This window comes from Triticum aestivum, chromosome 3A (genome assembly GCF_018294505.1).
Source record: "Triticum aestivum cultivar Chinese Spring chromosome 3A, IWGSC CS RefSeq v2.1, whole genome shotgun sequence".
NCBI classification, from domain to species: Eukaryota; Viridiplantae; Streptophyta; class Magnoliopsida; order Poales; family Poaceae; genus Triticum; species Triticum aestivum.
In genome coordinates, this window is record NC_057800.1 from 255,741,579 (window position 1) to 255,759,290 (window position 17,712).

Genomic DNA, 17,712 nt, shown 5'->3' on the forward strand with positions numbered 1-17,712 from the left:
TCTCCTCCCCAGCTCCTCTCCCTCACTCTCCCGCACCATGGCCGACGCTGCCGCGCCCGCGCCACCGTGATAACCGCGTCCGTCATCGTCCCCGCCGCGTCACCGTGTCCATGAGCTCCGCCGTCGTCGACTACGTCGAGCAGGCCGAGCCCCGAGCGCTCGCCCGCTCTGGAGTCACCCCGACCACGTCTTCCCCAACTCCGGCCATCGGAGATCCCCTTCGCCGTCACCGCAGCACCAGCTCGTCCCCGACCTCGCCGTCTGCCTCGTTGTGATCGTCGTGAGCCTAGCTACCTCCTCCCCCTCTCCATTAACTCCCTCCTCCACCGTATGCACCGCACCATGCACACCCGAGCACCCGCCGCCGCCGAGCTCGTCGCCGACGTGACTCCGGCCACCCACTGGCCACACCATTGTGACCAACGCACTCACCGCACTCGCAGGAGCCCGTAGCACCACTCCACGCGCCTCGTCGTGCCCTGTAGCCTCGGTTTCGACCTCGCCCGAACTCCGGCGACCGCCAAGGTCGTCGCCGACGACGTTTCCGGCCACCCTAGCTCCACCCACTGCCACTACTTGATGCGGCTTGCTCCCAGCTACGCGTAGATGCTCTCCGCCGCCCATTTGGTCGCCGGAGCACGAAACCCGCACCACTCCGCCGCGTCTGGCCTCGCCGGCGGCCAAACGCCGGTGAGTTTGGCCCTGATTGACCCTGTGTGGGCCCAGGTTGACTTCCCCTGAGTCTATGACACGTGGGACCGCCCTGCTAATTAACTTAGATTAGCACTAACTAAAATTAGTTAGTTAATTAACTACTGACACGCGGGTCCCACTGGTTAGGTTTGACCTGTTCCGGCCCCATTGACCACTGACGTCACCCTAACGCAATGCCGGCGCAATAACTCAATTGCTGGAATTATTCTTATACAGGAAATTCTAGAAAATATTACAAACTTCAAAAAATTCATAACTTTTAATCTGTAACTCCAAATGCAAAGATTTATATATGAAATTTGATCAGAAAAATTCAATCTTTCCATCTGTAATGGTTTCATGCATGACAAAACACTCTAACCTTGCTATTTAGGTGAAACAAGCTAATACACTTATAAGGCTTAAGAACATAAGCTTCCATTTGAATCCTTGATTCAAATGGACCCAAACCAACTTGTTTCACATTGCATTAGGCAGGACACCTCATATTGCCATGTCATAGGATGCATCATATTGTTGCATATTGCCATGTGATGATTGTGCTATGTGGTGTCTTTCGTGGTAGGTTCTGCATCCGAAGATATTTCCGAGTATCCAACTGAAGGGCAGTACCCTACTACTACTCCATCAGGCAAGCAGCCCCATTGATCATATCGATACAATCCCATGTTCTCGCTTCTGCTCTCATTTACTGCATTAAGACAACAACGTTTCAAACTGCTGTGTGCTACGGTAGTTGAACCCTTATCCTCTGCATGACCTGTCATTGCCACAGTAACAAGATGAAACCCACTAGCATGTGTAGGAGTTGATTGAGCCATGTATGTGTTTCCTACCTTGCTATGCCTGCTAGGCTTAGAGTTGTGTCAGGTTTGGTTCATCTGGGTGATGGGCTAGAGTGAAATGATTACGTCGGTAATGTGAGGGATGTGTTGAACATGTTTTGGTAAAGGTATCAGTGAGAGGCCATGTAGGAGTACATGGTGGGTTGTTTCATTGAGGCCGTCCCTAAGAACTGAGATCTGTATGCGTGATTTAAGATTCAGCTACTACCACACATTGGGCCCTGAAATATGACCCTGCTCGACTTACTGACCCCTCTCGTCCTCTGTCCAGGAGTTGCAACTAGTTTCTGGTGTTTATAGGTTATGTGTTGGCAGTCGTGCGTAGCGCTGACCCTAGGGGTGGGCTATGATGCGGTAGATACACCGTGGCCGGGTATGTCGGGCGCCCGTTTGGCGTCTTGGGACCCTGTACACATCGTTTGGGGCTGTTGAGGACACCCCGACCAGATTTCCTTGCGGATGGAACCCAAATAGGCGACAAACCTGGACTAGAGACTTGTGTGGTTAGTCAGGTCGTGGTCTACACCCACGTCGGCTTTCGCTTGAAGTCTGCCGAGCACATGTCGTGTGCAGATGCTAAGTGGTGGAAACATGTGTGACAAAGTACACCCCTGCAGGGTATAAAACTATTCGAATAGCCGCGTCCGCGGTAAAGGACTACTTGGTTGCCTATACACTTCATAGACAAGTTAATGGTTACTACTAAAAGACTCAAGATAAGTGTGAGTACCGAGGATGGCCCTCTCGTAGGATGACGAGGGAGGATCCTCGGTGGAGTATTGTGTTAGTGATTAGTGGACTCGTGTGCGAAAACTATTTTACAGTGGTGTCTCGTAGGATAGCTTAGCCAAGAGTCGAAGCTGGCTTGCTGCAATAACTCCACCACCTTCTTGAGAATGAGCATGTATAGTAGGATTTGTTGTAAGACTTGCTGAGTACCTTTATACTCATGTTGCTTTAATTCCTGTTTTTAGACGACAACACCACCCCCTCCGATGGGTTTTACGTAGACCTCGATGTCGATGAGTAACTTGCCACCCAGGTGGTGATTCTGGCCATGGAGGGCCCTATGTAGATAGATAGGCTTCGCCAAGCCTTCTTCTTTCTAGTGTATGTACTCAGACTTATTTGCTTCCGCATGTGCTTGTATGTTTGTATGGCTTGAGTGCCGGGTCATGTGACCCCGACCTGTATGAACATGTTATGTATGGCTCTCCGGAGCCTTTAAATAAAGTACGTGAGTTGTAGAGTTTTGTTGTGATGCCATGTTGTATTTACACATATCGATCATATTGTGTGTATGATTGAAATGCTTGGTATGTGTGGGATCCGACAATCTAGTTGTTCATCCTTGGTGGCCTCTCTTATGGGGAAATGTAGTCTAGTGCTCCTTGAGCCATAGTAGTCCGCTACAGCCCGGTTCACCGGCGTCATGCTAGCCCAGCACTAGTGCTCAGGACACTTGACTGGCCGGCATGTGTTTCACTTAGTTCCTATGTCTGTCCCTTCGGGGAAATGTCACGCGGTGACATCTAGAGTCCTGCCTAGCCTGCTACAGCCCGGGTTCCCCAGAGTCCTGTTAGCCCAGTGCTACAGCCCGGATTCACACGCTGTTGACCGACATGCGCGATGTGATTCATGTATGCCTGTCCCCATAGGTTTGTGCCGCTTTGGGTTCACGACTAGCCATGTCGGCCCGGGTTCTCTGTCGTATGGATGCTAGCGACACTATCATATACGTGAGCCAAAAGGTGCAAACGGTCCCGGGCCATGGTAAGGTGACACCCGTGGGGATACCGTGCGTGAGGCCGCAAAGTGATATGAGGTGTTACCGGCTAGATCGATGTGACTTGGAATCGGGGTCCTGACATATGTGTAATAGCCATGATATCCTAGCGTAAGTTGCTTGCTTATTTATTTCCGTTGTCTTGTTTATTTGTTTTCTTGTAGTCAGTGCAGTTCTTTTTCCGCGGTTTGCTAGTGGCCGCAATAACCTATTTTTTAAAACTAGGCCACATTAACAATGGGCTACATATTTACTATAGTTAACATGGGCCTCCTATGGGCCATACAAACAATGGGCCTTCTAAGGGCCATAGAAACAATGGGCCTTCTACGGGGCATAGACACAATGGGCCTTCTACGGGTCGTACCATCAATGGGCCTTCTACGGGCCGTATGATCGGTTAGCCAAACATGGGCCAATAACAGACCACATTATGGCCGTAAATGGGCTAGAGTTAAATCGTCCGTTCATGGGCCGACCATAATGGGCCGTCGTTAATAGGTCATATTTGGTGACGTTATGAAAACGGACCAACGTATTAACAGGCCACAAACGGGCCGATTGTAACCACGGGTTGTATTTGGCCCACAAGCAGAAAATTACAGTAACGGGCCAAAAGTAAACAAATGCTGGAAATGAGCCCAAGAATAAATGGGCCCTGAGAAGGCCGAAAGATAACATGGGCTGGAAACGGCCCAACGGAATAATGGACCGTTAATGGGTATAAAGTGATACACTGTTCATTACGGGCCAGTTTTACCACGGGTCGTTAATGGGCCGAGGGTTACTAAGGGCCTCATATGGGCCGAAAGACATCATGGGCCATACATGGGCCGGAAGTTAAAACGGGCTGGAATTATATTGGACGGCCCAGATGAAGCTAATGGGCCTAATTAGGATAGGCCATAAACGGGCCCTAGGTTAGCGGGTTGTAAATGGGCTATATGTGAACAGGTCGTTAACAGGCTTGCCGTTTGGCGGCCCGCCACCTTTTGACCAAGTCAAACGGGCTGGCCTTTTCACAGGAATGGGCCTCTGTTGGTCCATGCCATGTGTCGACGTATCATAGGCGCTTTGGGTCCAATGAGTGGATGACATCTGTCCCAACGGTGAGTCGACACGTGTTTCCTCCAGCCAATCATGATTTTACACGTGGAAAATCCCCATTGGTCGGGGATGTTAACGGGCTATCGGATCCAAAACCAGACCCGATAGCTTAATGGTGTTCCGTTATGGTGGATGCCATGTGTCGGTCACCCTTGACGAAAGCACTTCTGTGACGCGCGATTTATCGGCATGGAAGTGAACACTTCCATGATGATAATTTTGGTAATGTCATGGAACACTTCTACGACAGCACATGTATGACTATCTTGATTCTGTCATAAATTTGTCATGGATGTACATGCATGACAGAAAACGTGACCTACTATGACAAACACGTATCATCACGGAAGTGTATTTTTTGTAGTGTTAGGGTTTCTAGCAGTGGCTATGTCAAATGAACTCGGTGGCACCGGATAGATAAAATTGGTGGGGCCGAATTTGACTTTTGGTTTGGGACATATGTGGAAATGAGAAAGTGGTTGAGGGCTTTGGAGCATATCACTAAGCACTTTGAGCAAGCAAGCCATTAAGCAACACCTCATCCCCTTTTAATAGTATTGGATTTTCCTATGGACTCATTGTGATCTTGGATCACTAAAATGAAAATGTAGAGTCTTGAGCTTGAGCCAATCTTTGTCCTTAGCATCTTGAAGGGGTTCCACATCCTCTTGTCCAATCCACTCCACTGTTGAACTCATCTGAAATATACTAGATGAAAATATTAGTCCAACAAGAGATATGTTGACATTAATTACCAAAATCACCCAGGGAGCACTTGTTCTTTCAATCTCCCCCTTTTTGGTAATTGATGACAACATACATCAAAGCTTTAGATAAAGATATGAAGAATAACAAGTAAAGCTTTGGAAGAACATATAACATGCATAGGCTTCCCCTACATGTATGCATCCATGTAAATATGGAATATAGGAGCATGTGAATGCATAAGCATGACAGAGCAAGCAATGAGTTACATGTATCTTTGCTATATACATCAGAGCAAATGATATAGATATAGGAAATATACCTTCATGTTCATGAGTCCTTCTTGCAAACAATATGTACATTAGCAAGAGATCATCATGCACATGAGTCTGATGCATATACTTACCTTGTGGTCTTGGGATGGCTTTGGAAGAGATGAACCTGAGTAAACAAGGTAAGATAACATAGAAACATCTACTAAATAGAGCAAACAGCAAACCACAAGAGTACCAAGATTGGGATGACATGTAGAGAGTGAGTACTGGGTACTTTATTGTATATAGACATGTCCCCAAAGGTAAATATATGCAATGAATTCAAATATTTCCTTCCCTTAGAAGTCTTTCTCCCCCGAAATCTTATATAGATAATGGGAGAATATAGTGAAAAGAAAATCAGAGCACGGTAATCATAACACAAACTAACATGCCTTTCCCCTCTTAAAGACATGTGACTTCTCTCCTCTTGAATACCAAGCATCTGGGGTCTTTCTCTCTTTGATGTGATTAAGCATTCTCCCCCTTTGATGTGATTAAGCTTTGATGTGATCTCTCTCTCCCCCTTTGACATCAATTTCCAAAAAGGAATCTTCTGGAGTGTGAGTCGAATAGGTTTGGTCCTTGAGTCACATGACAAAGCAACATATAGAATGTGATGCAGGTAGAGGACAAGAATCATTGAGTGGAGCTAGAACACATATGCAGGATGCAAATGGCAAAGTGTCTTCTCAGCATTGAAATCGATAACACCGACTTCGTTTATTCGGTGGCACCGAAATTGTTTGGTTTGACCGAAAGAGACAAACTAGTGTGTCCGAGTTCAACATAGGGAGAGACCAATTGTCATCTCATCTCACTAGGCAAATAAGATCTCACAAAGATTTTCAAGGAATTAACTAAAGGATTTGCAATGAATTGGATTCAAGGAATGTAGAACATAACAGAGAAAATAAAGAAATCTTATTAAAGAAGGGGAACAAATATGCAAGAGACAAATGTAAGAACACAGAGCAACACTAGAGAACTTCATCTAGAAGTGGTCGGCGAGAATGTCACCTATGTTAGAGTATATTGACTGAGGAGTCAAGTGAGAACACTTGATCGTAGGTCATACTCATCGTTTAAGCTCAAAATGGGGTTACCATTTTTTGTTTAAGCATTTTGATGTATTAGCATCTTGTTGAGCTGCTTTATCCCATGTCTTGGAGTAAAGCTTCTCTAAGATGGAATATCATACCTTGGGTGGTGGTGTTGATCTTGATCATGTAGTTGAACTTGTGCAGGATGCTCAAGGTTGATGTAGCTCATCAATGAGTTGGGAGCACCACTTGTAGTTTGAGTTCATCTACCTAGATGGGTTAGTCTTGCAAGGAAAAGCACTTGTGTATCCAAAATGACAATCTTGAAATTTGATACCAAATGAAATTTGATATAAAGATTTTGTCAAAGGATATGTTGAAAGGGATTCATGCTTCCTTGTCTTCAACCACCATATTGTAGAGACTTGGTGATTTAGATATTGCTCAAGTGTGAGTGATTTGCAGTTTCATAGATTTAGATTCATCCAAGTACCTACAAGGGTTAGATAACATGCAAGGGTGCAAGTATGTATCCAAGACATATGATCATCATCATAAGAGAAATATCAAGGATTAGTCAAAGGCTCTTGCCTTGCATGTATCCAAATGGAGTTTCTACTCCAAGTTTGAAGCATCAATGATGTTCAATTCACCTCTCAAGCGGCAAAATACTTTCTCATCAAGCAATTTAGTGAATATATCTGCCAATTTCTTATCGGTACGAACATGCTTAAGATCAGTGTCCCCTTTAGCAACATGATCTCGAATGAAATGATGACAAACTTCAATATGCTTAGTTTGAGAATGATGCACGGGGTTACGAGCAATCTTAATAGCACTTTAATTGTCACAAAGCAATGGAACATGTTTCACATAGATCCCATAATCTTTAAGAGTTTGGGTCATCCAAAGTAATTGAGCACAACATGAACCGGCGGCAATGTATTCCGCTTTGGCGGTGTATAAGGATACCGAGTTTTGCTTCTTGAAGGACCAAGACACAAGAGATCTACCAAGAAATTGACAAGTACCCGAAGTGTACTTTCTATCAACCTTGTCACCAGCATAGTCCGAGTCGGAATAGCCAACAAGATCAAAAGAAGAACTCTTAGGATACCAAATGCCAAAATTTGGTGTATGAATTAAGTATCTCACTATCCTTTTCACAGCCTTACGATGACATTCTTTGGGGGCCTCTTGATATCGTGCACACATGCACACACTTAGCATAATATCAAGACAGGAGGCACATATATATAACAATGAACCAATCATAGAGCGGTAAACCTTTTGGTCAACCGGCTCGCCATCCTTGGTCAAGTCAAGATGTCCACTAGTAGGCATGGGTGTATTCATACCTTTTCATTCTTTGATGTTGAACTTCTTGAATAAGTCCTTGGTATACTTTGTTTGAGAAACAAAGGTACCCTCCTTAGTTTGCTTGATTTTCAACCCAAGAAATAACTTGATTTCACTCATCATAGACATCTCAAACTTCACCGACATTAGCTTTCCAAACTTTTCACTAAAATGAGGGTTAGTCGAGCCAAATATGATATCATCAACATAAATTTGGCACACAAATAATTCACCATTAACCCTTTTAGTAAAAAGAGTAGAATCTATCTTTCCAATTTCAAAGCCTTTTTCAATAAGGAATTTGGTCAAGCATTTATACCATGCTCTAGGAGCTTGTTTAAGACCATAAAGGGCTTTGTGAAGTTTGTAAACATGATCGGGTTTCTTAGGATTAACAAAGCCGAGAGGTTGTTTAACATAAACTTCCTCCTCAATTTCACCATTTAGAAAGGCACTTTTAATGTCCATTTGGTACAAGGTGATATCATGGTGATTAGCATAGGCAAGTAAGATGCGGACGGACTCAAGAATAGCAACGGGGGCATATGTCTCACCATAGTCCATACCTTCGACTTGAGTGTAGCCTTGGGCGACGAGACGTGCTTTGTTGTTAACGACTTGTCCATCTTCGTCTTGCTTGTTGCGGAACACCCATTTGGTATCGATGATGTTGTGGTTGTTGTCGGGCTTCTCAACCAATGTCCACACTTGATTCCTTTCAAAGTTGTGTAGCTCTTCGTGCATGGCATTTATCCAATCCAGATCTTCCAATGCTTCTTCAACCTTCATAGGTTCAATGCTAGAGATGAATGAATAATGTTCACAAAAATTTGCCAAACGAGTTTTAGAGCAAGTGATTCTCCCGGTTTGGATATCATTGAAGATTTGTTCAACAGGGTGGTCTCTTGAGACTCTTGCTCGAACTCATGAGAGCTTTTGCTTGGGTCGGGGTGGAACATCTTCTTCATCATCTTTTTCTTCTTCTTGGCCTTCTTCATTGTTGACATTGTCGTTCTCTTGTCGAGGTGGAGAAGGAGGTTGATGAGGTTCATCTTGGAGTACTTCCTCGTTCTGTTCATCTTGGCGTGTCCCACTTGTGGATGCTTCCATATCAACTCTTGGTTCACCTTGTCGCGAGATAGAAGATTCCACTTGGACGGACGAGGTACTATCCTTCACCTCCGTTGGACGAATCTTGCCAATTGACAAGTCTTGGATTGCTTCCGAAGGGTCTTTGTCTCCTACATCACTTGGAAATTGCTCTACTTGCAAGCCGTTAGATTCATCAAACTTCACATCTACCGTCTCTTCAACCTTTCGGGTGAAGTTGTTGTAAACACGATAGGTGTGAGAGTTTGAGCCATAACCAAGTAGGAAACCCTCATGAGATTTAGCAGCAAATTTAGAATGATGATGCTTATCAAGAATATAGCACTTTGAGCCGAATACTCGAAAGTATCCAACTTGGGGTTTGTTACTGGTGAGAAGCTCGTATGTTGTCTTGTCGAGTAGCTTGTGAAGATATAAGTGATTTGTTGCATGACAAGTTGTCTCAACCGCTTCCTCCCAAAAGTGTTTTGGCGTCGTGTACTCATCAAGCATCATTCTCGCCATCTCAATAAGAGTCCGGTTCTTTCTCTCAACAACTCCATTTTGTTGAGGCATGTACGTAGCCGAGAACTCGTGTGAAATCCCTTCTTTGTCTAGAAAGGTATCCACATTTGCGTTCTTGAACTCTGTTCTGTTGTCACTGTGAACCTTCTTGATCTTCACTTCAAATTGCTTTTGGGCCTTCCTAGCAAAGTTCTTGAAGATCTTTTGGAACTACGATTTATCATCAAGAAAGAACACCCATGTAAATCTTGAAAAATCATCTACTATGACTAGACCAAATGAGTTTCCACCGAGACTTTTATAGGCATTGGGACCAAAGATATCCGTATGAAGTAGCTCGAGTGGTCCTCTCGTGGTCATGATGTTCTTCATGGGGTGGCTTCCTCCGACTTGTTTTCCTTCTTGACAAGCACTACACAATCTATCCTTATCAAATATAACATCTTTCACTCCAAGGACATGATCACCTTTAATGAGCTTATCAAGATTTCGCATGCGCACATGACCTAATATTCTATGCCACAACCAGCCTTTAGAGGATTTAGCAATTAAGCAAGTTCTAGGTTGAGCCTTTTTAGTGAATTCAACAATGTAAAGATCACCACTACGAATACCGGCAAAGACCATTTTCTGATTATCTCTACGAAACACTTGGCAATCTACTTCAGTAAATAGGACATTCAAACCAAAGTCAGCAAGTCTAGATATGGAAAGTAGATTATAGCCAAGAGATTCAACGAGCATAACATTTTGTATGGAGCTATCATGTGAGATGGCCACCTTACCAAGGCCAACCACCTTACCCTTTGAGTTATCACCAAAGGTGACATACTTTCGAGGGTCGTTGTTTTCAGCAAGTTCACGAAACATGTCCTTATATCCGGTCATGTGATCGGTACATCCACTATCAAGAACCCATTCCTTTCCTCCAGCCATGTAGCTGCGAAGATTGGCCATAAGACCAAAATGTCTCATAGACTCATCGAGATCAAAGTCACTATCATCATCCTCATCATAGTATCCATGTTCAGCATCGTCTTGTGATTGATCAATTCCTAGAGAGAGTGATTCATTAGATAAGTGATCATCACAATGTTCATCTTTATGAATTCTAATGGCTTCGGAGATGATATTGCTAATGACTCCAACATCTCCTTTGGCACGCATGAGGTTACTAAGCTCAAATAAACAATCACCAAACTTAGGATCATTGGAATTCATCTTAATCAAGGCAATAGACTTATGAAGAATCTCATCTAAGTTTTGTAAGGAATAATTTGGAAATCATTCCTCAAGAAATCTCCATATGGTGTAAGCACAATCAAGAGCAGGCAAGCTGGCAATCAAGTTTCTAGGTAATCCTCTGGTGGTTAGATTGACGGTTCTAAGATTACGGATCATGTCAATAGACTCATCGAGAGTGGATGCAAGGGGTCAACAAGGCGCGCACAAGGAGTAGTAATGTACTTGTTCAAGTGATATTCATTGAAAATCTCAAGCATCTCAATTTTCCACTCATGAAAGAACTCTCCATCAAGTATAGGTACTCTACGTCTAAGACTCCCCAACATAGACTCGTCCATTTTCCTCCAATGGTGATTAAACCAAAGCTATGGAAACCAATGCTCTGATACCAATTGTAGGATCGAGAAGAGGTGTCTAGAGGGGGTGATTAGACCCTCAACAAAGAAAAGTAGCAGTTTTTTATTTCTTTAGTTTAAGGTGGATTTTTAGCACAAGTTTAAACATTCACAATACATTTCAAGCAAGCATGGCAAGAGTATAAGAGCTACGGAAAGTAAAGCATGCAAGTTGCAAGAATGTAAAGGAATGGGATTGGAGTATGCAAACGCAATTGGAGACACGGAGATTTTGGTGTGGTTCCGATAGGTGGTGCTATCGTACATCCACGTTGATGGAGACTTCAACCCACGAAGGGTAACGATTGCGAGAGTCCACGGAGGGCTCCACCCATGAAGGGTTCACGAAGAAGCAACCTTGTCTATCCCACCATGACCATCGCCCATGAAGGACTTGCCTCACTTGGGTAGATCTTCACGAAGTAGGCGATCTCCTTGCCCGTACAAACTCCTTGGTTAAACTCCACAATCTTGTCGGAGGCTCCCAAGTAACACCTAACCAATCTAGGAGACACCACTCTTCAAAAGGTAATAAATGGTGTGTTGATGCTGAACTCCTTGCTCTTGTGCTTCAAATGATAGTCTCCCCAACACTCAACTCTCTCACACAGATTTGGATTTGGTGGAAAGATGATTTGAGTGGAAGGCAACTTGGGGAAGGCTAGAGATCAAGATTCTTGTGGTTGGAATGGAATATCTTGGTCTCAACACATGAGTAGGTGGTTCACTCTCAGAAAACTTATGATGGAAGTGTAGGCACATTCTGATGGCTCTCTCCATGAATGAAGAGTGGGTGGAGGGGTATTTATGGCCTCCACACAAAATCTAGCCATTACACACATTTCACCAAACTCGGTGGGACCGAATCGAGAAACTAGGTCAAACCAATATGGTTCAAAATGTGAATGTTATGAATTTCGGTGGGACTGATGTGCTAGGGTTAGGGTAAAATCTCAACTCGGTTTTCCCAATTACACAAACTCGGTGGGCCGATTTTGGTAATACGCAAAACACAGAGTTGGTCAAGCAAACTTGGTGGGACCGATTGCATATCTCGGTGAGACCAAAATAGATGCAATAGGCAACAGAGAGTTTGCAAGCACATCTCGGTGAGACCGAGATCCCATCGGTGAGACTGAACTGATTAGGGTTTCTGGCAGTGGCTATGTCAAATGAACTCAGTGGCACCGGATAGATAAAATCGATGGGGCCGAGTTTGACTTTTGGTTTGGGACATATGTGGAAATGAGGAAATGGTTGAGGTCTTTGGAGCATATTACTAAGCACGTTGAGAAAGCAAGCCATTAAGCAACACCTCATCCCATTTTAGTAGTATTGGCTTTTCCTATGGACTCAATGTGATCTTGGATCACTAAAATGAAAATGTAGAGTCTTGAGCTTGAGCCAATCTTTGTCCTTATCATCTTGAAGGGGTTCCACATCCTCTTGTCCAAGCCACTCCACTGTTGAACTCATCTGAAATATACTAGATGAAAACATTAGTCCAACAAGAGATATGTTGACATTAATTACCAAAATCACCCAGGAAGCACTTGTGCTTTCAAGTACTCGAGGAACAACGGTTGTCCGTAGCTATGGACTTTGTAGGAAAGAACTCAAGGTGCTCGATCTTTTGGCAGTGTGTGCATGCTTCATTCCATGCGTGAAAGAACTTCGCGCCCTATGACATGGACGTCATCCATTATCGCATCAATGGTAAGCCATCTGCAACTCCATCATGAAGTTGTGTGGTGCGGTTGCACGAGTGAAGACTGAGGGAGTCCTGGATTAGGGGGTCTCCGGACAGCCGGACTATATCCTTTGTCCGGACTGATAGACTATGAAGATACAAGATTGAAGACTTCGTCTCGTGTCCGGATGGGACTCTACTTGGCATGGAAGGCAAGCTAGGAAATACGGATATGTGTATCTCCTCCTTTGTAACCGACCTTGTGTAACCCTAACCCTCCCTGTTGTCTATATAAACCGGAGGGTTTTAGTCCGTAGGACAACATACAATCATACCATAGGCTAGCTTCTAGGGTTTAGCCTCTTTGATCTCGTGGTAGATCAACTCTTGTAATACTCATATCATCAAGTATAAATCGAGCACGACGTAGGGTTTTACCTCCATCAAGAGGGCCCGGACCTGGGTAAAACATCGTGTCCCCTGCCTCCTATTACCAGCCACCTTAGATGCACAGTTCGGGACCCCCTACCCAAGATTCGCTGGTTTTGACACCGACATTGGTGCCTTCATTGAGAGTTCCTCTGTGTCGTCGCTGTTAGGCTTGATGGCTCCTATGATCATCGATAGCGATGCAGTCCAGGGTGAGACTTTTCTCCCCGGACAGATCTTTGTGTTCGGCGGCTTCGCACTACGGGCCAACTCGCTTGGCCATCTGGAGCAGATCGAAAGTTACACCCCTGGCCACCAAGTCAGGTTTGGAAGCTTAAACTACACGGCCGATATCTGCGGAGACTTGATCTTCGACGGATTCGAGCCTCTGCCTTGTGCGTCACGCGGTCACGATGAGTACGATTTAGCTCTACCATCAAACAGTGTTCAGGAGATCACACCGGCAGCCGCTCCGACCCTCAATTCGGAGCCAGTTGCGCCATCCATGGACGGGTGGATAGACCCCGTCACGGAGGCCGTATCCTCGGTGGCGATCGAGCCGAATATCGACCTTACCCTTCACGAGAGCCGTGTTGCTAAACTGCCAGATCCTTCTCCAGCCACGGACTCCGAACCGCCTGCGCCCGTTCCTATGGAATTTGATTGGGTGTCGATCATGGAGTTTACCTCTGCGGATATTTTTCAGCACTCGCCCTTCGGCGACATACTGACTTCATTAAAGTCTCTCTCCTTGTCAGGAGAGTCCTGGCCGAACTATGTCCGACAGGACTGGGATGCGGATGACGAAGAAATTCGCCGCCCACCCACCACCCACTTAGTAGCCACTGTCGATGACTTAACCGACATGCTCGACTTCGACTCCGAAGACATCGACGGTATGGACGACGATGCAGGAGACGCAGGAACCACTGCCCACAGGGCACTGGACGCCCACTTCACCACATGACGTATACATGGTGGACACACCAAAATAAAACGACGACGAGGAACGGAAGGACGCAACGAAGGGTTGTCCCCTTAAGAAGCAGTCAAAGCGGCGACGTAAGCGCCGCCCCAAATCCCGCCTCGGTAGAAACAACAATCATATAGACCCAGCATTAGAGCAGTGTGAACCATCGCCGAACCACGGCAACACGGAGAATCAAACCGAACAACCCGACTCTGTCAAAGATAATAGTGCAGACGACATCACACCGGACAGACACCTGGAGCAACAGAATGCCCATCAAAGGCTCGTTGCCACCGCGAGGAGTCTAAAAAAGCAGAAGCAAAGGCTCAAGGCTGCGCAAGACACACTTAGAATCAGATGGAGTAAAGCACTCAACACAGCAGCGAAGTATGGCGGTAATCGCCACACCAAGAGCTACCTGAAACGGAAGTTGCTACCTGAATTCGATGAGGAGGCCTTAGATCCCCCGCAACCAAAAATTAAAACGGCCATCTGGCCGGATAGACGACCCCGCGGCCAACATAGAGCGGCAAACAATGCCGCACATAAGCCAATACGCGATCCACCCGAGGGCTCGCATCAAAAGGACAGCGCAACCAGATCCATCTATGGACCACGCAAGCGCGCTCCAACATACGATGCAACACAACAAACATCCGAACAACGCGGTACACCCAGATACAGGGGTGCCGCACACCCCCTATGTTTCACCGATGAGGTGCTGGACCATGAATTTCCAGAGGGATTCAAACCCGTAAACATAGAGGTATACGACGGAACAACAGACCCTGGGTCTGGATTGAGGACTATATCCTCCATATCCATATGGCTCGAGGAGACGATCTCCACGCTATTAAGTATTTACCCCTCAAACTCAAAGGGCCAGCTCGGCACTGGCTTAAAAGCCTCCCTGAAAGCTCCATTGGAAGCTGGGAAGAGCTCGAAGACGCTTTTCGGGCAAATTTTCAAGGGACTTATGTCTGACCTCCGGATGTGGACAATTTGAGTCATATAACTCAACAGCCCGGAGAGTCAGCCCGAAAGCTTTGGAACAGGTTTCTTACTAAAAAGAACCAAATAGTCGACTGTCCGGACGCCGAAGCCTTGGCATCTTTTAAGCATAGCATCCGCGACGAATGGCTGGCTAGACACCTCGGCCAAGAAAAGCCGAGAACAATGGCAGCATTAACAAGCCTCATGACCCGCTTTTGCGCGGGTGAGGATAGCTGGCTAGCCAGATGCAGCACCAGCGACCCCAGTACATCCGAAGTTAGAGATGGAAACGGGAAATCACGGCGCAGCAAAAATAATAAGCGCCAGAATAAAGAAAACAGCCCGAAGAGCACGGCGGTAAACGTCGGATTCATAAGCTCTTGGCCAGATCAGCAAAAGCCGCCCTCTAAAGGCGCCAGAGATGAAATGTCCAGCCTAAACAAAATTCTGGACCAAATATGTCAAATCCATAGCACCCCTGGTAAACCCGCTAATCATACCCACAGAGAATGTTGGGTCTTCAAGCAGTCCGGCAAGCTCAACGTCGTAGACAAGGGGGAGGATACACCAAGCGAAGACGAGGATGAGCCTCTCAAGCAAGACACTGGGGAACAAAAGAAATTCCCATCATAAGTCAAAACAGTAAACGCGTTACACGTGATCAAGGGGAGAACCAAAGCGGCACTCCCAGAGAAATATGCCCAAGGGCCTATCACCGCGGAGTCCTGCCACTGGTCGTCTCAACCGATCACTTTCGACCATCGGGATTACTCAGCAAGTATCCGACGTGCAGGATGGGCTGGCTTGGTATTAGACCCAAAAGTTGACGGATACCACTTCACACGAGTCCTGATGGACGGTGGCAACAGTCTAAACCTGATATATCAGGACACAATCCGAAAAATGGGGATAGACCCAACGAAAATTTGCCATAGAAATACTACCTTTAAAGGATTAACGCCAGGCCCAGGGGCTCATTGCAAGGGCTCCCTGCTACTAGAGATTATATTCGGCTTCCCCGATAACTTCCGTAGCAAAAATTTAACCTTCCACATTGCTCCGTTCCAAAGTGGCTATCAAGCACTACTTGGACGCGAAGCTTTCGCTCGCTTTAATGCAATACCGCATTACGCGTCCCTCACGCTTAAGATGCCCGGTCCATGTGGCATCATTACAGTAAATGAAAATATTGAGCGATCCCTGTGCGCCGAAAAGAGGGCGGCTGCCTCGGCAGCCGCACACTAAAACGGCCTCACCAACTAAAGCATTCGACAGGTCGTCAAGACTATGGACACGGTTAGATGAGTCCAACGCAGCTATATGTAATTCATACAGGTTTGATGGCCACACCCCTATTACAAATACAAGGGGCTCAACACGCGCAGACAAGTGGCAATTTTTACTCATCTTGAATTATACATGGTTTCTTTAAACCTACCTTTTTGCATGACAACTTTTCACCAAAGTTCCTCTCTTTTATAGATGACCATCGTGCTACACCCATCCAGGGTACGGCACAACGGAGACACAGGCGTAGACATGCAGCAGGGACCCGTTCCAAGGATTCTTTTTAGATTAAGACCCTGCGTCAACCTTTTTTACTGTCTCTTGTTGATACACATCCCTCGGATTCTCAGTACAATTGAGAAGGATGTTGGCGTCTTGGCATGTGGCCACGTCGGAATAATGCACGTACCTGGACACCAGGGCTTCTTACAAAGGGCACTGTTTAGGAAGACCAAATACCTTAGGGAGTGTTCGGCGTCGTGAGTTTGGACTTATATGCATCAGCTCCGAATCATGTCTTTGGTCAAATGTTGGGTTTGCCCGGCTCCTGTGTTTTGCTGCCTTACGTTCCGCCCTATCGGCTAAGGCGGCACCAAGAGAACTACTGCGATTGTGCCCTGGGTCAGCCGGACGAGCACCTCAGTAGAGAAAGCCGACAACTAACTGTCATGATATAGCGTGAGACAGGTCAACCACTCGATGACCTATCGGAATGTTAGAATTCCTCCGCCTTAACGAAGGGTCGTTTCCCGGCCAGGCATGTATGCACCCCGAATTCGGGAGAGTGCGGAGCCACCAGGGGCTATATAGTAGCCCCACCGTCAAACTCCTATGGCTAAGTGAAAGTGTTAAAGCATTATAGTCCAGTTGCCTCGTTCGCTGTGCTATCACCTCCTTAATAGGACCAAGACGTTGGATTAAGTGTGAACATGCATCTTCTGCGAACACCTCCGCATTATATGCGTGGGGTTGAAGCCGACGACTGCAATCTTTCAGGTTATATATATATATATATATAAATGGCCACACAGGAGGCATCATATTACTTCCAGGCAAAAGTACAAATACAGCCTTAATAAATTTCATAAAAAACATTGTGTTTACAATGGGAATACATGTCACTCAAACATAATATTCTTCGAGCACTGGGCCTCTATCAAACGAGCACCCTCGAGAACTTCTTTGAAATAGTGCTCGGCAGCCATTCGTCCTATGG